This window comes from Peromyscus leucopus, chromosome 16_21 (genome assembly GCF_004664715.2).
Source record: "Peromyscus leucopus breed LL Stock chromosome 16_21, UCI_PerLeu_2.1, whole genome shotgun sequence".
Classification (NCBI taxonomy): domain Eukaryota; kingdom Metazoa; phylum Chordata; class Mammalia; order Rodentia; family Cricetidae; genus Peromyscus; species Peromyscus leucopus.
The window spans coordinates 31,799,377-31,820,249 of record NC_051084.1 but is presented as its reverse complement, the minus strand read 5'-3'; the positions used below and the strand labels follow the sequence as shown (position 1 = coordinate 31,820,249).

The 20,873-nt window shown below is 41.8% G+C and overlaps 1 protein-coding gene across 3 annotated transcripts in view; it reads left to right on the top strand.

Moving 5' to 3' along the window:
• Nucleotides 1-20,873, top strand: part of Ctnna3 (catenin alpha 3) — a 1,489,259-nt gene that overhangs the window by 17,141 nt on the left and 1,451,245 nt on the right. Inside the window, exon 1 of one of the 3 annotated variants that reach the window (XM_037199947.1) lies at nt 345-482. The exons of 1 other annotated variant lie outside the window; for it this stretch is intronic. The gene's annotated coding sequence lies outside the window, so the exon portion shown is untranslated. Of the gene's footprint in view, nt 1-344; nt 483-20,873 lie in introns of those variants that run through there. One more of the 3 variants, XM_028881063.2, reaches the window with a different exon arrangement.

Genomic DNA, 20,873 nt, shown 5'->3' with positions numbered 1-20,873 from the left:
TATCTTTTCTCTGGGTACATTGATTTGATTTCTGTAAAAAGGAACTGGAATATTCTCGAGTAATTTATAAATGTGATAGTTTCAGGAAGTATAGAGAATGCCTGCTGTAAGTTCTTTATTTCTGCTTGTATCAATTCCATTTTGGATTTACAGTGATTTGAGTATACAGAGTGCATGAAAGTTGTATTCATGTTGATCACGGATGGCTTTTCATTGCACCCTTTAGAGATCAGAATCTAAAGTTTGATGTTTGTCTCCACTGCCTTGTGGCTTTAAGAGCACCCATCCCCCTTCCTGCTTGGGCCACTGTGCCCTGTCAGTCATCCTGAAATACACTAGGGTGCTTGTCAGGCTGTTTGCTCACAAATGCATCATAAGCCAAATTGTGAGCCGTAACAGTGGTACTGACTTCCCAAACACAAGAGATTGTTTGGGCAGCGGGTTAGTGTCTGTTGTGTGGGCAATACCCTGTCCTGCCGTAGGTGAGTCAAGTGTCAACTTCTTAAAATCAAACTTTGTTAGAAGGCAAACCCTGATACGTGCAGCTTATTTGTCGTTCAGTTAGATGACTTTGGGGGAAATGAAGGGACATTATTCCTCTAAAATGGGATGACTGGAAACTGTGTTTTGCGTTTGTTACTTTTATGAGGCGATTTCCTTTTAGTTACACTGAACTCTGGACTACTTTATGACAGCTCCGATTTTAAAAGTCTACTGTTCTGAGGAGATCTGCAAGCCTTTCAGATTTAGATAAAAATGTGATGTTTGAACACAGTTTTTTTTTTTTTTTTTTTTCTTGTGTAAGAACTCAGGCTGACTCAACTGAGTAGGAGCTCAGTTCTCCTATGTGGAGTCTTTGATAGTGACATTAAAAATAGCATGAAAACAGACTCTCATGTGCCAGTGCCCAAGCTATGGTGTTCTTCCATCAGAGCACTTAAACATTCCTGCAGTGTAACGGAGTCTTTCCTCTTCGAGTAACTGTATGTGGGGCACTGGGGACCTCACGTTCCTCCAGTATAAAGCTTGTGCAGCGAGCAGTTTATTTGTGCAAACAATTCGGTTTCTATCACCAGCCTCTAAACTTAAATCGTGCGTGAATGTTTTCCTTGAATTACTTGTGTGCAGCCTTAAGTATTTGTAAAGAGGGAACTGACAAAGCAAAGCCAGAAAGAACTCGTGGGTTTTGATAACTTGTATGTTGATACGGAGTTAAAAATTTGAAGGCTTGATCCAGGGCAAATGAGAAAAGATTGCTTTTGCGGATGTGTAGAAAGACTGCTTATGCATTCCTCTCCTGTGGTAGAAAGGATTTAAGGTGCTTACAAGGCTACATGAAATTCAAGATAAGATGAATTAAATGTGGTGTGAAAGAAAAAAGAAAGTGTGAGGATATAAACCAGCCAAGAATAAGACTAAAAAAATGAAAAAGGGAGCGGTTCTGAGCCACAGCTTCATGGCTCTGTGTCCTACAGATCGACAGAGGAGGAAGTACAGCATTGTCTTTATTGTGTATGTGTATTTATCACACACAGAAGTCTAAGGGAGGGATTTCATGTAAACCTCCTGCCCCTTGCTCTGGGGGCAGGCTTGAGTGAGGAAATGGTGTGACTTGTGTTTTGGTGGAACTAGAAGTGGGGAAGTCCTGCCCTTTAGACTCACCAGCTGATTTACGTGGGCATAAACGTGGCCTCAGGTTGTTTAGGAGAAGGAAAAGAAAAAGACCCACTACTCAATCCAGAAAAAGACTAGAGAGGCTTGGTGTCTGGGGAGAAATTGAGTTGTTTAAGTACAGCCAGGCATCTTCATATCGGAACAGCTCTGATCGGGTCATTGTTTACAATAGAACATTTGGTTTTGCCCAAATCTGTGGACACGAGGCTCTTGTATTTTGTCTAACGCATTGTTTAATGTGGCTAGTTGTTTTTCTTCTTTTACTCTCTCTCTTGTTTTTGAGACAGAGTCTTAACTATATAAACCTGACTGGCCTGGAAACTGCAGAGATCCGCCTGCCTCTGCCTCCCGAGTTCTGGGATTATAGGTCAGTTCATTCTTAAACCACAGTAAGATAAAATACCGCTGTGAGTTCCAGAGCAACCTCTGCTCCCAAGTGCTGGGGCTAAAGCACGAACCACTATGCTTTTTCTTAAAACAAAAACAAAAACAAAAAAACCCCAACCAACTAACCAAACAAATTTAAAACAAAAAAACTTTTTGATGTAAATTTAGCTTGAATTTCAAATTCATTTAGGCCAAAACTAACTGGATCAGTCTAATTGGGAGCAAAGTTTCTGGGCAGGAGGAAGGAATTCGGAGATAAAACTTTCTAATGTATTTTGATCTTCAAATAGCCACAAAACACCTGCTGTCTTGAGAATTCTGGGCCTAGGGCTGTTTCTCATACCATGCTAACCTTGACCTATGTAAATGAAAAATGATTATAGAAACTCCTGCTGTCAACACAACATCGTACTGAAAAAAGATAAGAGAGCAGCAGTTAAAATTTTGCTAAGGCTCTTCATGTGAATATTCAGATATTGAGTCAATCATCTTAGTCTTTTTTATATTCTATTATTAAAAATAACTTCAAGAAGATTTTTTAAAAAATAGTATAACCATATAACAAAGTAGTATAACCATATAACAAAAACTATATTTCTATAGTTTTGACTATAAACAGATGTGAGCTAATTTAGAGTTATTGCAAGAAAAAATTCACATAAAATATATATCTTCGTACTAAGTTATAAATGGCACACATTTGTAATTAATATGCAATTAATCAACATAATCAGGTATGTGGGATGACATTGAGGATAACCTGGACACATAGGTTTGTAACCTGGGAAGTAAATATTATAGGTCCAGTTGAGGGGCTGGAGAGATGGCTCAGTGGTTAAGAGCACTTGTCTTTCTTCCAGAGAACCTGCGTTTGGTTCCTAGCACCCAGAAGATGGCTCACAACCATCTGTAACTCTAGGTCAAGGGATCCAGTGTCCTCTCCTGGCCTCCTTGGCCATTGAACACATGCAGTGCACTTAACATAACCCTCATACTCGCACAATTAAAAAAAAAACTTTGAAAAGAAGTTAACTTGGAGCTGTGTGTGACTCTGCATACCTGTTATCCTAATTTTGGAGGCTGAATTAGGAAAACAGTGAGTAAATACTGGGTAAATAAAAGACAGTCAGGAACATGTAATAAGACCCTGTCTGAAAAGAAGAAATAAAGTCAGGCTTGGGTACTAAAGAAATTGAGTGGTGCATTGAAGCGGGACCCATGTGCTAAAGAACAGCTGATTAACTCACAAGAGAATTTGTTCAAAGAACCTGTGAGAACCACTCAAAGAGCTAAATATTTTCTTTCTCCCTACTCCTTTCTTTTTGCAGTGCTTGGAATCAAACTTAGGACTCCATGCATGCCTGGAAAGCCCTTTTCCAAGTCAAGGAAATTTTTTTTTGTTTAATTCAAGTTCATTGAGAAATAATTTATATATATTAAATTAATTCATGGGCTGGAGGAGATGGCTCGGCAGTTAAGAGTGTGTATTACTTTTGTAGAGGATTGGAGTTCCATTTCCGACATTCGTGTCAGGCCGCTTATAATTCCAGTTCTAGGGGATCTCATGCCCTCTTTTGGCCTCTGATACACACACACACACACACACACACACACGCACACGCACACGCACACGCACACGCACACGCACACGCACACGCACACGCACACGCACGCGTGTGCATGCACACAAATTAAAAATAAAAAAGTATTTGTTTGATGGGTTAAAACTAGCCAGCCTGGCTAAACCAGATGGCTAAAGAAGTTGTCACTAGCTGCATGTGAGATTTTGACTTGTTTCTTGTCTTTGATCTCATATTGCTGATCTTTTTCATTTTAGCTATCCTAGAAGATGTTCAGTAGCATCTGTTGTTAATTTTTCATTTCTCTAGTTACTAGAGATGGTGAGCATTTTCAGATAGTAAATAAGTGTCGCTAGAGAGATGTGAATTATGTTCTACAGATATTACTGAACATCTTCTAAAATTACTAAAATGAAAAAAAATCAGCATATTCTTCCTTGCAATAAACCATTGATTAGGTTCAATTCTTCTGGAAGGAATACATCTGAGGTGGTGTGATATCATTCCTACTGTGTCCTGTCAAGACGTACAGTGTCTGGTCAGTCTTCCTGTTAGGGAGGGTAAGATTGATCAGTGGGTTCAGTTTCTGTGATCCTCAGTGTCCTTCTTACACATTCACCTAACCGTTTTGGCTTTCACTGAAGAGCACTGTCCACATCTATCGTCATATTAAGGTTATAAATAGTGATTTTTACCATTCTGTAGTTCTTTATTATTTTTATTGCTTAGACTTAGCCTGTAAAAAATCTCTTTTTTAAAAATTATTAATTAACCCTAAAGCATAGCTCGAGTTTCCCTGTATTTGTTGAGTTTTAGGAATTAGGTGGTATCTTAACAATTTTGAAAGGAGACTATTGAGTTTTTCTTTCCTGGACTAATTTTAATATCTCGTTTATGCTTTGTTCTGCTGTAATTTCTATCCCATCAACGCTCACATTTGGGTTAGTAAGACTCCTTTGGTTCTTCAGCTTTTTTATTTTATTTACTTACTTTTATTTACATTTTTAAAATCTCAGTTAAAATCTAGCCACATTGCTCCCTGGCTCATGAGCATTTGATAAAACCCAACAGGCTTTACTTCCCCACACAAGCAGTCCCCAGCTCCTGCCTGTGGTCCTGGGCTCCCTTCGTCCTCATGGGAAACCGCAGTCAGTGAACAGTCCAGATACTAGGGGTACCATGCTGTCTCTCCCAATTTTTATCAACAGAGTTAGAAAGTTGGTATTTCTCAGAAAGAGTGTATGATGGACTGTACTGACACTTTTAAATGTAGAATCATAAGCTGCAATTTAAAATTTCTGATTTTATATTTGTATCTTTTTTCAATACCGAAAACCATTTCCTCATCAAATGAAGTTACTTGTGTACATATATGCATGTATATGTGCTTATTAATATACTTAAATAGATATACACATATGTATTATAAGAATACATTTTGCAAAGAATATTTTAGCTTTCAAAGAATATTTTAATTTTTTTTCCTAGAAGTTATCTTTCTAGGGCTATGAATACAAATACTATGTGTTTTGAAGTCACTTAAAATTATCCCTCTGTGTGTGGTTATGGAGCTTAATTGAAATATGAATAAAGTTCATTTTTTTGCTTTTGATTTTAGAGGGGATTGCATTATGAGTTATTTTTTAAAATTAGATAGAGCAGTTCCATGATTTCCATCTTATATTAGTGCCTCGTCACTGTGTTAAAACACCCAGACAAAAGCAACTTCAGGGAGAAAGGGTCTCTTTGGCTCACAGTTCGTACGGCATCACCATGGAAAAGCCAAGGCAGCAAGCACTGGAAGCAGCTGCCCACAATGCATCTGTAGTCGAGAGCAGAGGGCCGCGAGTGGACATTCGCACGTCACTCTATTAAAAAAAAAATTTATTATGGATGAGGTTGGACATCTTTTTGAACACTCAAAAACTATTGGTATCCTTTTTGTGTGTGAAGTTATTTTTAACTGTATTTAATGTTAGTATTTATTGATCCTGTGGTATGAAGTATAGGTAAAGAAGAGTGCACATGGTTTGTTCTTGTGTAATCTGCTATGTATCAATGTTCCTGAGCATAATATCTTATTTATAACTAGAGTTTTACTTTTTGTTTTTGTTTTTTTCTTTTTTAAATTTGTTTCTTGACTCTTTTCTCTTTCCCTGTTCTCTCACAATGTCCTTTATCTCTCTCCCCCTGGCTGACTTTGCAGTTCTTATTTGCATCCTCCCACCCCCCTTCTTCTGAGACATTCTCACCAGGCTGGCCTTAAACTCACAATCCCCCTGCCTCATTTTCTGTGGTGCTGGGATCATAGGTGCTCACCAGCACACCAAATTTGCATTCTTTTAAAAAGATTTTAACTTTTTTTTTTTTTTTGTGTGTGTGTGTGTGTGTGTGTGTGTGTGTGTGTGTACACATGTCACATGTGTGCAGATGCTCACAGAGACTAGAGAAGAGCATTAGATTCCATGGAGCTGGAGTTCCAGGTGGTTATGGTTACATGGTGCTGGGAACTGAACTCAGCTCCTCTGGAAGAGAGGCATGCACTCTTAATCACTAGGCCATCTCTCCAGTCCCCCAACTTGCATTCATTATTAAGTAGAGAATATATATTTGGATGTGTTTTTATGTATGCTATGTGAACACACATGTAACTTTTTCACTTGGCTCTTTCTCTATTTCTATCACTGGTTCTTGTTCATATGATGTTTGCTTGGGTTCTTATTTTCTCTCTCCCTCTGCTTCTCTCTCTGCTCCTCCCTATGTCCCTCCCTCTCTCGCTCCATCTTTCCTCTCTCTCTCCTCTCTCTCTTCTTTCTCTCTCTTTCTTTCTTTCTTTCTTTCTTTCTTTCTTTCTTTCTTTCTTTCTTTCTTTCTTTCTCTCTTTCTTTCTCTCTTTCTTTCTCTCTTTCTTTCTTTCTTTCTCTCTTTCTTTCTCTCCTCCCTCCCTCCCTCCCTCCCTCCCTCCCTCCCTCCCTCTATTCCCTCCCCTCCTCTCCTCTCCCTTCTTTCCTTTCCTTTTCTATTCTCTTCTTGAGGCAGGGTTTCTCTACATAGCCCTGGCTGTCCCGGAACTCACTATGTAGACCAGGCTGGCCTTGAACTCACAGAGATCCAACATGGTTAAAGGCAGGTACTACCACGCTTGGCTTTATTTTCCAGTTACCTTGTTGAGTTCTCTCTATTGATCTTTTATGCTACCAGCACTTCCTGGAAAACAGTCTGAGAGGTCAGGGGTGGGTGAGAGTGAGCTGGGGTAGCCAGCAGCTTTTAGTCGGCTTGGGGCATAGAATGATTATTCATCCACATGGTTATTTCTTTTGCTTCTAGAGATGCTTTCTTTTGTTGTTTAGTGTTCGTCAGTACACTCCATGGAAAGCTCCCCTGGCTGACTGCCAGCCTGACAACCGGTGGGTTCACTCTGGTTGACTTGCCCTGATTGTTAGCTAGACGAGCTTAGTTGTTGACAGAATGGTCTCTCATTGTCTTGATCTTGTTCTCCACTCCCATGAGTCTGTGCTTTCAAATTGGGTTTTTGCAGGGACAGCCCCCTTTTATTCTTTCATTTATTCATTTGTGGATGTGTGTGTGCGCGTGCGTGTGTGTGCGTGTGTGTGTGTGTGTGTGTGTGTGTGTGTGTGTGTGCGGGGCACAGTGCCTGTGTGGAGTTCCGAGGACAACCCTTGGGAGTTGGTTCTCTCTCCTACCATGTGGGTCTAGAACCCAGTCATCAGTCTTGGTGGTAAGCATCTTTAACCACTGACCCTTGCCTGCTCTCCTTTGAGTCCTATACCTTCCATACCCTGCATCTCTGTGCTGTGTGTGTGTGTGTGTGTGTGTGTGTGTGTGTGTGTGTGTGAGAGAGAGAGAGAGAGAGAGAGGGAGAGAGAGAGTGACAGAGAGAGAGAGAGACAGAGACAGAGCATTATGTGATGTATGTGGAGGATAGAAGGCAACTCATAGGAATTGGTTCTTTCCTTCTACCCTGTGGGTTCCCGGGATGGAACTCAGGTTGCCTGGCAGCAGCAAGCATCTGTGCCTGCAAAGCTGTCTTACTGGCTCAACATGTATTAAGGCTTTAAATGGATTGAGCTGAAATTTGAAAGCCAAGTTGGTATTTGCCCAGTGGCTACTGAGGAGGGACACTCGAGGCAGAAAGAACAGAGTAAAAGTCGAAGGGTGTAACTGGTATTGTCCATTAAGAGACCTTCGAATTCTTTACCATGGTTGGGGGGAGTACAGAAAAGAGGTGTGTCAAAGACACGGGAATTTGGTGAGGCAGGCTAGAAGGCACTACTGAGTCATTTGGTGAAGTCTCAATTTGGTTTATTTTCTGTGATAGGGTCTTACCATGCAGCCTGGCTAGCCTGGATCTCACTTTGTTGACCAGGTTGGCCCAGAACTCACAGAGATCCGCCTGCCCCTGCCCTTTCAGTGCTGGAATTAAAGACGTGAACGACCATGTCTGTCACTGAAGTCTGAAATTTGAGCGTGTCAAAACTGAGGAATCGCGATGGTTTTACCCAGGAAGTTAATGCAACATTTGATTTTATATTAAAGATATCAGTTCGGGAATAACTTGGAGGATAGATTAGAAGAAGGGAGACTAATTGGGGTTTCATTGCCAACTCAGAATAATCTTGTGAGACCTGAGCTAAGGAAGTAGAGGTGGGAACAGAGGACTGAATTGGCCAATATGGGCTTTAGAGGGTTGGTCTTTTCACTGACCTAATGTGAAGAGAAGGCAAGAGGGAAAGGATATTCTGGAAGTTTCTGGGTTTGGTGTCTAGCCTTAGGATGATATCTTTAATGCAGTTTAGAACTAAAAGAGAAAGCCACTACTTTTTTTTTTTTTGAGACAGAATCTCACTATGTATCTTTGGTTGGCCTGGAACTCACAGAGATGCTTCTGCCTCCTGAGTATTGGGATCAAAGGCATATGCCACCAACTGTGTTTTAGGGGAAAGACCATGAATTCAGTTTGTGAGGCAGCCTGGTGAGCAGTGGATTAGCAGGCCCTGAAGCACAAGAGAGGACTGGACTCTATAGATGGCTTTGTGAGTCAGAGGTTGTAAACAGAACTGAAACTGTACAGTGAACCTGTTCTGAGTGAGCGATGCAGTGAGATCAGAGACAGAGTGTATGTAAGGGAGGGAGGGACCTCCATGTCTGAGAAGCCAGAGAAGGACAACCTACAGCAGACCCTGAGGAAGATGGTCGCAGGGCAGGGGAGAAGCGTGAGAGTCGTGCTTTGGAGCCAGGGGAGAAAGCATCCCATTTCCCATCGAAAAGATACAAAATATGTGGGATCAAAAATAGTTCAATAGCGTTAATAGGCACATAGCCAGAGTCCATGGAGAAACTTAAAAATTATCCATAAATAATGAATTTGGATGGTTTGATTTAAAGATTCTGTAGAGTTTTAAAAACTTAAAAAAACAAAACAAAACCCCAGGACTTAGAGAAATGTGAAGTTTTAAAAACAGTTACTTACAACTGGCCCTCCCCTTCCCTCCCCTCCCCCGTGTCTTTATTGATTTGGGGATAATAGATGCAGTGTTTTCAAGGTCCAGTTTGATTTTCTTTATGTTACCAAGCTGGCTTCTGTTTATTTCCACTTACTCAAGGAACAAAGAAGAAATACGATTTTGAAAAACCACATTCTCTCCTCTCTCTCACTCGTCTATTGATCTAGATACATGAGTGCGTGTGTACGCCATGATGCTTGTGTGTACGCCATGATGCTTGTGTGTACGCCATGATGCTTGTGCGGATGCCAGACAACAGTGTGTGGGGGGGAGGTCAGTTTTTTCCTTCTTCTGTGTGGGCCCTGGGGGGAACTGAACTCAGGATGTCAGACCTAGCAGCAGACTCCTTCACCCGCTGAGCCAGCTCGCAGGGCTGGATTTGTTTTGTTAGTTTTTATTTTGTTTCAAATCAAGGTTGATAAGAGCTTTCTTCACTATTCTCTTATTGTTCTGTGTCTTTCCAACCTGCCAGCCCTCAGGAGACTTCACATACATTTGAGCTGTCTTATAATACGGTAGTGTATTGAACCTATAGGCTCATTGGACTCAGAGCAACAAAACACCACAGCCACTTTGAAAGCATACATGGAGGCCATGTTACTCCTGCTTTGGTTGTTTAGATTGATGCGTTCCATATTTATGCCATAACTGAGCATTATTTCTGTTCTGAAGGATTCAGTGAAAGCTTCTTTGATGTCTTACATTTTAGATTATCTTCTTCTTTGGTTTCACTTGGACTAATTTAGTTCTTTGGCTTTTAGAAAAATGGATATAAGGGTATTTTTTTTAGAAGGCAGTTTGTTATTATGTCCCTTTGGAAGAATAATAGCAGTAGGGCCTATGTCCTCCCCAGTCAAGGGTTCTTGGCCAGGTTTACACTTCCAGGCATGAGTTCTCTCTTGGAGTGAGCCTTAAGTCCACATAGACAATTGTTGGTTACCGCCGTAACATTCATGTTGCACCAGTGGACATAGGTAGTCTGGTCATTACTGGGATGTGGTGGTTTGGATGAAAATGTCTCCCATAGGTTGTACATTTGAGTGCTTGGTCCCCAGTCAGTGGAACTGTTTGGGAAGGATTAGAAGGTGTGGCCTTGTTGGAGGAGATCCGTTACCAGGGGTAGGCTTTCAGGTTTCAAAAGCCCACACCATTGCTAGTTAGCTCTCCCTGCCTCTTCCTTGTTTAAGATATAAGCTCCAAGCTACCACTCCAGCACCATGCCTGCCTGCTGCCATGCTCCTTGTCGTGATGGTCATGGACTAACCCTCTGAGGCTGTAAGCAAGCCCCAATTAAATGCTTTCTTTTATAAGTTGCTTGGTCATGGTATCTCTTCACAGAAATAGAAAAGTAACTAAGGTATATGATTTGTAGAATTCTTTGGCTTTTAAAATAAGACGTAGTGTAACTGTCATGCTAGGCTTGTATGAGAGGGGATGCCACTGAGAATCTTGGTTCTACTGTTATTTTTATATAGTACAGAATGTCTTTAAGTTGGAAAACATTGCTACATAGAAAACATGGAAATTTCTGTCCTTTCTCCCTTGCTGAAAGTTTTAAAATATGTGCCATTGTGAAATATATGTGAAGTGGTATTTTATATAGTAATATTGTAAAATATATCTTCAGAGGAGGGGCGTGAGGTCATCTTGTGAAATTCTTACATGCACTGTTACCTTTCAGTTAAATCAGAAATGAAATTATAGCTCTTTGCTTCTACAACAACAACAACAACAACAATAACAAAGAAGGTAGGTTGATAAGATGGCCCAGAAGGTGAGGGCACTTCCACAATGCCTGATGACTTGAGTTTTTCCCCTGGATCCCATGTGGAAGACAGAGAGACCCAGTTCCCATCAACTGTCCTCTGACCTTCCTAAGTACACTATGGTATTCATGCTCCTCCTCAAATAAACAAGAATATAAATAAATAAATAAATAAATAAATAAATAAATAAATGTAAAAACAGAAAATGAAAAGGACATTAGTCTCGACTAGCTATTTATGATCAGAGGGCCTTAAAACCTATATGTAAATAGTTTTTTTTCTTTTTCTTTTTTTTTTAACTTCATATTGGTTAGAGCAATCCCTGCTCCTTTCCATTTTAAAGTTTTCATTTAGGTAGACATGCGAGGAAACAAGCTTATTTTTGGAAGCACATTTTTTTTTTTCAAGACCGGGTTTCTTTGTGTAGTCATGGCTGTCCTAGAACTCACTCTGTAGACCAGGTTGGCCTCAAACTCACAGAGATCTGCCTGCCTCTGCCTCCCTAGTGCTGGGATTAAAGGTGTGTGCCACCACTGTCCAGCAGAAACACATGTTTTGATTTCCGTTTTTTTTTTCAAAATTATTTATTTATTTATTATCTATACAGAAGAGGGCACCAGATCTCATTACAAATGGTTGTGAGCCACCATGTGGGTGCTGGGAGTTGAACTCAGGACCTCTGGAAGAACAGTCGGTGCTCTTACCCTCTGAGCCATCTCTCCAGCCTGATTTCCATTTGGTTCTTAACAACTTACCATTTCAGGAAGAGGAAACAGACCAATTTAATATTTTTTCAAAGAACATCAATAAGATGATTGTCCCAAGGTTTAGTAAACAATGCTTCACATACTACACTGCAGAAACTCTTAAAACTTTGTCACTACATGCCTGTAAATATTTGTCCCAACAAAAATGTTCCAATGTTCATTCTAATATAAATTGTTCTATTCTGTTGAAGCTCCTAAGTTTTGGAAGCTGAGGAAATGATAAAACACACTCGAGGATAAAGGCACTTAGTGCATTTAACGACTGTAGCCCCAGCCTGGAGCAGGAAGGACACCTTTTATTCACCTCTCTGGAATCAACTTCAAAGGGCTCAAGGTCTTTCAGAAGGTTGTTTTTCATTCAGATTTTTCCTCTTGGATTCTTTAGGCAATGCTATATTTCTAATTAGTCCGTATGCAGGAATTATGCTTTAGATTTTAGTCAAGAGATTCAATGCAAGGAGGCACCAGAGGGGAGCTCCGCTTTAAACTCTCATTATGAGAATGGGGTGGAAGCAGTCTTGAATAGTAATTATGGACGCTGTAGATGAAAGACATTTAAGCTAAATGTGCACAAGCAGATTCAGCTATCTTACTGAAAATGGAATATTGGCATCAACTAACACTTGTTGAACCCCTGCTAGGTGCAAGAGATATGGGCTAAACTATATTTCTTATTTTCTTAAAGATTTATTTATTCATGTATTTTATAGTTACACTGTAGCTTGAGTTTTTCTGCCTTGCCCACAGTCAGGACAAATCTTTGTCACCTGCCAGTCCCACAGCCGCTCAGACCCAACCAAGTAAACACAGAGACTTATATTGCATACAAACTGTATGGCCGTGGCAGGCTTCTTGCTAACTGTTCTTATAGCTTAAATTAATCCATTTCCATAAATCTATACCTTGCCACGTGGCTGGTGGCTTACCGGCATCTTCACATGCTGCTGGTCATGGTGGCGGCTGCAGTGTCTCTCCGCGTCAGCCTTCCACTTCCCAGAATTCTCCTCTCTCCTTGTCCCACCTACTTCCTGCCTGGCCACTGGCCAATCAGTGTTTTATTTATTGACCAATCAGAGCAATTTGACATACAGACCATCCCACAGCAGTTACACCAGAATAAGGAATCTGATCCCATTACAGATGGTTGTGAGCCACCATGTGGTTGCTGGGAATATGGTTGTGAGCCACCATGTGGTGACTGGCAATTGAACTCAGGACCTCTGGAAGAGCAGTCAATGCTCTTAACCACTAAGCCATCTCTCCGGCCCTATTTCTTCTTTCTTTCTTTCTTTTTTTTTTTTTTTCTGAGACAGGGTTTCTCTGTGTAGCTTTGCGACCTTTCCTGGAACTCACTTGGTAGCCCAGGCTACTGGCCTCGAACTCACAGAGATCCGCCTGCCTCTGCCTCCCGAGTGCTGGGATTAAAGGCGTGTGCCACCAACGCCCGGCACTATTTCTTTTTTTTTTTTTTTTTTTTTTTTTTTTTTTTTTTTTTGTGATATATATTTTTTATTTTACAATACCATTCAGTTCTACATATCAGCCATGGGTTCCCCTATTCTCCCCCCTCCCACGCCCTCCCCTTACCCCCAGCCCACCCTCCATTCCCACCTCTTCCAGGACAAGTCCTCCCCCGAGGACTGTGATCAACTTGGTAGACTCAGTCCAGGGAGGTCCAGTCCCTTCCTCCCAGACTAACCGGCACTATTTCTTATTTCTTAAGTCTAAACTATATAGACTTATCTCTGCGAGGAGGGTACTCTTATTCTTCTCATTGAACGGATGGTGGAACATATTCACAGAGAATCTAGCAGCTTGTCTAAAGCTCCCAGTGAAGACCTAGAGAGATGCCGAGCGGTGGCACGATGCTTGCTACCAAGGCTGACAATCTGAGTTCCACCCTCAGAGTCCTGTGTGGTGGAAGGACAGAATCAGTTTCCACAGTTGTCCTCTGACCTCCACATTTGTGTGCTGTGTGACCTCTATACTTCTGGTGTGTGTGTGTGTGTGTGTGTGTGTGTGTGTGTGTGTGTGTGCAAGCAAACAAATATATAAATGTAAAAACAAAATAAAGCTCCTAGTAAGCTGAGAGCAGAGTCTGGGCTTTCACCCGGAGAGTCAAGTATCAAAACCAATGCTCTTCATCACTGAGACCCAACAGTACTGAGACGTTGGGGAATTTAAGAACAGAGTGTGTCGGGGGCAGGATGTCTTAAATTGGCTGCCACACATTGTTCTGCTACGTGGACATGAGCTCTAGCCCTCCTTTGCTGGGCAAAGTGTGAACCTTCCTGCTAACATCTGCAGGACTGAACTTAGTCTGAGGGTGGCACATATTTCCAATCCATCTGCCCAGATAGGATGCATTTTTGTAATTCACTTAAAGGCAACTAACTATCAGTCTGTTGTGTTAATTACTTTCCTATAGTGGTGTGATAAAATACCCCAACAAGAGCAATGTCAGAAGAAAGTGTTTACAGCCCCTTTGTTGGGGAAGCATGGAGCCATTCTATCAGAGCACACACAGCCCAATTGATCCAGCTTTTCTGTGTATGGGTCTATGGTTTCTTCACTGTCACTGGCTTTCATTTCCTGGCTGCCCCTAGTTAGGGTTTGAGGGCCGAGCCATGCAGGTCGTGACATTTTTCTGTGTCATATGTGTGCAGTGTGCCTGCGTGTGTTGGTGTTTGCAGATGAGTGGCTGCATCATGTGCACGGGAAGAGCTGAGGTTGATGCTGAGAACCATCCCCAATTTCTCTTCCACCTTACCTTCACCGAGGCAGGGTCTGTCAGTCAAACCCAGAGCTCACCAGTGTGCCTATTCTCACTAGCCAGCTTGCTCTTGGGACCCCTCATCTCTGGCTTCTGAGGCTAGAATTACAGCCACCTGATATTTTATGTGTGTTCTGGGGTTCTGAACTCTGGTCTTCACATTTGGGTGGTAGGTGCTTAACCACTGAACTATCTCACCAGCCTAATCCGTTTTCTTTTATGCTGGCAATTCTGACATTTATTCTCTCTCTCTCTCTCTCTCTCTCTCTCTCTCTCTCTCTCTCTCTCTCTCTCTCTGTCTGTCTCCCTTTTGAGACAGAGTCCCACATTGTAGCCCTGGCTGGCCTGGAACCCACTCTGTAGACCAGGCTGGCTTTGAACTCACAGATTCACCTGCCTCTGCCTCCTGAGTGCTGGGATTAAAGGTGTGTGCACACTTGTGCCTGGCCCTTGCATTTATGTTTCCATTCCAGAATGATTTCCCAAACCCTGTTCTTACACATTCAGCTTTGAACACAGGTCCGTCTCCATGTTCTCAGATTCTTCACCATCCCACTATTAAACGGTTTAATACTCATTTTTTTGTTTTTGTTTTTGGTTTTTTGAGACAGGGTTTCTCTGTGTAGCTTTATGCCTTTCCTGGATCTCGCTTTGGGGACCAGGCTGGCCTCGAACTCACAGAGATCTGCCTGCCTCTGCCTTCCAAGTGCTGGGATTAAAGATGTGCGCTACTACCGCCCAGCCTAACACTCATTTTTGAATGCAGTAATACCATCACAAAAGCAAGCGAGGGTGCTTGCTTTTATAAAGGTCTTTTGGAGGTTGATTGGAAATCTACCCTCACCCCAGGTAATGGCAATTCTCTTTCCAATTGCTCCAGACAAAAACTTGAATTCTCTCTATCCTGTCTCTGCTCCGGAATTCCAATAGGCTCAGCGATCAAAATGTATCCACAACTGGCCTGACATGGCCACTTCTGCTGCTGTGATCCAGGTCTAAGCCATTATGATAATCTCTAATTTCCAGTGTCAGTTTGACTGGAGGAAGAACCCCCCAGGAGGTCCACTGTTGGGTGCATCTGGGAGGATGTCTCTAGATATGATTAGCTGAGGGGCAGGGGAAGCCCTATTCTCAATGTGGCTGGCAGCGCCACAGGGACTGGGTTACCAGACTGAGTATAACGGGAGGGATAAAGACAACTGGGCATCTGCATCCCCCTTCTCTGCTTCATGACCAGCACCACAGACCAAGCCTCCCTCGAAGCTACGCCCTGCTGACTTTGAAGCTGGCTTTTAAGAGAGTTGGGAGCTGTGGGCTAGAGAATCCCCAGAGTGCGGTGGGCAGAATGAAATGAGCAATTCTGGTGGGAGCGTGGAGGGCTAGAATGCCGATAGGAATGTGATCTTCGAATATCCTTCTCTGTTGTTGCCAGGGCCATGACTAAAACAGTGTGGGGTGTACTGTAATAGAGACGCGCTCAGGGTATTAGGTGGTGACCTGGGAGCTAGCTCATACTGATGCAGGACACACTTTTGCCCCTCACGACCCACCACACTTCACTGCATTTAAAAATGAGTGTTAAACACTTTTAAAGTAATTGAAATTTAATTTCAAGCAGGGTGATAAAGTGAAAATTGAGACATTTTGTGGAAAAAAAGATAGGGAAGGATCGGGTGGGGTTTGCCTTGTCCCGAGTATGGTTGCCAGAGAGATCTATTACTTCTGTCAAGAGATTTGTTCTTTTGCCTAAGATTCTGAAAACTGGAATTTGGCCCTGGTCTGTCTGTCACCAAATCTACACTTCTCCCACTTTATAAAACTATGTCTGTTGGGTAAGAGTTAAAAAGTGGTAGATTTCAAATCAACCTCAAGAAGACCTTTATAAAAAGCAAACACCCTCGTTAAATGGTATAGTAAGCCCCTCATTATTTCTATTCATCCAAGCCTAGAATATTGTTGAAATGATGGCTGGAGGTAGGAGGTTTTCCTGAGTGTTTGGAGGTCCTCCCTAATTCTTAATATTTTATAGATTATAAAACTCTGGTGCTTTAGAATGTGACACTTATAGTCTGGCAGATCCTTCCTCTGGATTCCTGTTGTCATGCTTCTGTAAGAGGCTAGTCACAGCTGGACAGACTTTGACCTTTCCCTAGCTTCATTTGCAAACTTCTGCAGCCTTTTCCACTTCCAGCTCCAATTTCCAATCAGTCAGGATTACTGAATGGGACAGATACCGAAGATCAGAAAGACTTTTATAAGAAACAGTACTTATTCATAGAATAGTAATTATGTATAGCCAAGGTTCTTCAAGGACTCAGTTTATTATTATATAATTTTGTCATGGAAAAGTAAACTTCTGAATAATCTTCTATGCCTAATGTGAATTAAATACATGAATATGGTCTTAGAAGATACCTTGATTTAATTAGGTTTATATTTTATCTCGTGGCTAAAAACATTCTATACATGTTGTGCATAATTTTCCTCTCTCCATTCTTTCCCCTTTGCTTCCAGTTTCTAGTGTTCAATGTAGCTTTGGAAGCCCATTGTGGATTCTTCAGTAAAGACACATTTTTAAAGTTTTATGAAGGCTCAGTTCATTCTTATTTTAGTTGACAGTGGCGTCCTTCATCTTTGTCCCTGAGATGAAAAACAAATGTCAGCAGCCTTGATTCCTTTTTTCCCCCAAAGGAATATTGATTTCATAAAAATCTTTATTTTATGTGTGTGCTTTGCCTGTATGTACATATGTGAACCATATCTGGTGCCCTAGGAGATAAGAAAACTGAACCAGATCCCTAGAACTGGACTTACAGACAGCTGTGAGTACCATGTGGGTGCTGGGAATCAAACCCGGCTCCTTTGTAAGAGTAGCTAGTGTTCTTAACTATTTCATTTTTAATTGTGTGTCTGCACAGATGTGCTCACCCATGGAGGCTAGAGGCATCAGATTCCCTGAAGTTCAAGTTACAGGAGTTTTGCATTGCCTGATATGAGTCCTGGGAATTGAACTGTGGTTGTCTGAAAAAGAAATATGCGTTCTTAACTACTGAGCTATCTCTCCAGCTCAACAATTTTGATTTTTTTTTTGAAACAGGGTTTCTCTGTGTAGCTTTGGAGCCTTTCCTGGAACTCACTCTGTAGCCCACGCTGGCCTTAAACTCACAGAGATCCTCCTGACTCTGTCTCCCGAGTGCTGGGATTAAAGGTGTGTGTCACCACTGCCCGGCAACAATTTTGATTTTTATGTAGCAAATGCCTGTCATAAGCAGGTTAGTAGGTAAAACCCTTACTGAACAATGCATATGATAAGACTGTAATATTATACAGCAAGAGACATATTTTATTGTATAGTGTGACTCTGGGTACACATTGAAATATATCATTATGGGAGATGGTGCCCTTTTTCTCCTCAAGTTGTACGTTTTGTATTTTCTCCTGCTCAGCTTGCTTCTTAGTGGTTAAGAGCATTTGTTCTATTTCTAGCACTCATGTGGTGGCTTACAACTATCAGTGAATGCCAGTTAAGCCAGTTCCAGGGGATCCAGTGCCATCTTCTGACCTCTGTAGTCACCAGGCACACAGGTGGTGTACAGATAGGCATGTAGGCCAAACATTCATACATATTGTCTTAAGGTTTTATTTCTGTGAAGAGATACTATGACCTTGGCAACTCTTACAAAGGAAAACAGTTAATTGGGCCTCGCTTACAGTTTCAGCAGTTTAGTCCATAATCATCTTGGCAGGACATGGCAGCATGCAGGCAGATATGGTGCTGGAGAAGGAGCTTAGATTCCTACATCTTGATCTACAGATAGAAGAAGGAAAAACTAACTTAAGCTTCTGAGACCTCAAAGCCCACCTCCCACAGTGACACACCTCCTCCAACAAGGCCACAGCTCCCTGTGGGCCAAGCATTCAAACACAGGAGTCTATGGGGGCCGTTCCTATTCACATCACTGCATTCCACTCCCAGGCCCCCATAGGCTTGTAAACATAACATAAAGTAGAAATGCATTCAGCCCAGCTTCAAAAGTCCCCATATTCTGTCACAGTCTCAACAATGTTTAAAAGTCCAAAGTTCACAGTCTCTCCTGAGATTCATGCAACTTAACTGCAATCTCCTGTAAAAGAAAAATCAAGAAGCAGATCACATACTTCCAACATGTAATGGCACAGGATATATATTACCATTCCAAAAGGTAGGGAAAGGAGCATAGTGAGGAAATACTGGACTAAACCAAGACCGAAAAGCAATTGGGCAAACTCTAAACTCTGCATCTCCATGTCTGATGTCAAAATGCTCTTCAGATCTCCAACTCTATTTAGTTCTGTTGACTACAACACACTTCTTTCTCTTGGGCTGGTTCCACTCCCTGTTAGCAGCTCTCCTCTGCAGGTATCCTGTGGCTCTGGCACCTCTAACATCTTGTTCTCCAAGCTTCACTTTCATAGCTTCACACAATGGCCTCCCTGGATTTCCATGTAGGGACACCCTTGCCACATGCTTGACGTTAATAGATTTCCTTAGTCATGGAGGGAGATTCCATAACCTCTTTCTTGCATCCTTGACGCTAAAGCCAGAATCATGTGGCCAAAGCTGCCAAGTTCTGTTGCTTGCTAGGGCTGGAACATGGCTCCCTTGTTCAATTACATTTTCACCAACTTTCTGTTTTCCATAGTTTCCTTTGCTGCCTCAGCTTGGCTGTCCTGGAATTTGCTCTGTAGAACATGTTGGCCTTGAACTCAGAGATCTGTGGGCCTCTATCTCCTGAGTGCTGGGATTAAAAGCATGTTCCACTACCACCATACCTGGACCTAAGCTGTTGTTTAATTCCTTTTCATAAGTTGGAAGCTTAGCTGAGTGGGATCTTGCCCCGAGGTCTTTACTCCCTTTAATACATTTAATATCAGGTTTTCCTTTAATCTGTTCATCTCCTTGAACACAGGATTTAGCTCCATTCTACTTTCTAGTGTCCTTTTTCTCCTCAAATTGAACGTTTTGCATTTTCTCCTGCTCAGCTTGCTCCTTATCATTATAGATCTTCATAAGAGTGAATGTTAATAACCATATGGCAGAGTCAGTATTAGACTATTTTGAGATTTCCTCTGCCAATGGAAGTATTCCAAAACTCTTCAATTTAGTCTCAGGCAAACTTTTTAGACAAGGGAAAAAAGTTAGCTACATTCTTCAAAATATCACAACAATGATCTCTAGGCCACATATTAAAATTTTTCTCCTCTGAAACCTCTTGAGCCAGGCTCCCACAGCTCCAATCACCCTCAGCACCACTGTCTTCCATGCTCCTACTAGTAAGGCCCATTAAGCCCCAATTAATTAGAAAAGCATTCAACTGCTTTTCTAATCCATACTCCCAAAGTTCACATTCCTCCAAACAAAAGCATGTCAGGCCTATCATAGCAATACCCCACTCCTGGTACCAACTTCTGTCTTCGATGTTTTTTGCATGAAGAGACACCATGACCACATCAAATTCTTATAAAGGAAAACCTTTAATTGGGCCTGGATTATAGTTTTAGAGGTTTAGTCCATTATCATCATGGTGGGAAACATGGCAGCATGCAGGCAGACAGGATGCTGGAGAAGGAGCTGAGAGGTCTACATCTCGATCTGCAGGCAGCAGAAGGAAAAACTGACTTGAGCTTCTGAGACTTCAAAGCCCGGCCCCACAGTGGCACACTTCCTCCAGCAAGGCCACACCTACTCCAGCAAGACCACACCTCCCAATAGTGCAACGCCCACTGGGCCAGGCATTCAAACATGTGCATCTATGAGGGCATGTTCCTATTCAAACCATGTCACACATAAAAGTAGACCACCATGGTACTATTTTGTCAATTTTGATATGTCTTTGTTATAAGGAAAGAAAATGACAGGTAGAATGATTGAAAACAAACTCAAGCTAGGCGGTGGTGGTGCACGCCTTTAATCCCAGCACTCAGGGAGGCAGAGCCAGGCGGATCTCTGTGAGTTTGAGGCCAGCCTGGTCTACAGAGCAAGATCCAGGAAGGCACCAAAACTATACAGAGGAACCCTGTCTTGAAAACAAAAAACAAAACAACAACAACAACAAAACTCAAACCCAAACTATCCCGTGTGGTGTTTCATTAAGAGAAAACCTTGTCAGTCGTGCTAGGATTCTTTTCTCTTTTTCAAAGAATATCTTCTATATTTTGAAAAAACATCTGAGAAAAGAGATTATGCTTTTACCTTTAAAAGGGAAATTTTACAGTGAAAAGGAGAGAGACATATGATAGTCACAGTCTAAACTGAAAGGCCATTGTGACTATATCACAATCACCTAACAGTAGTGCACACTACTATTGATACACTTGTGATTTCTTTCTTTCTTTCTTTCTTTCTTTCTTTCTTTCTTTCT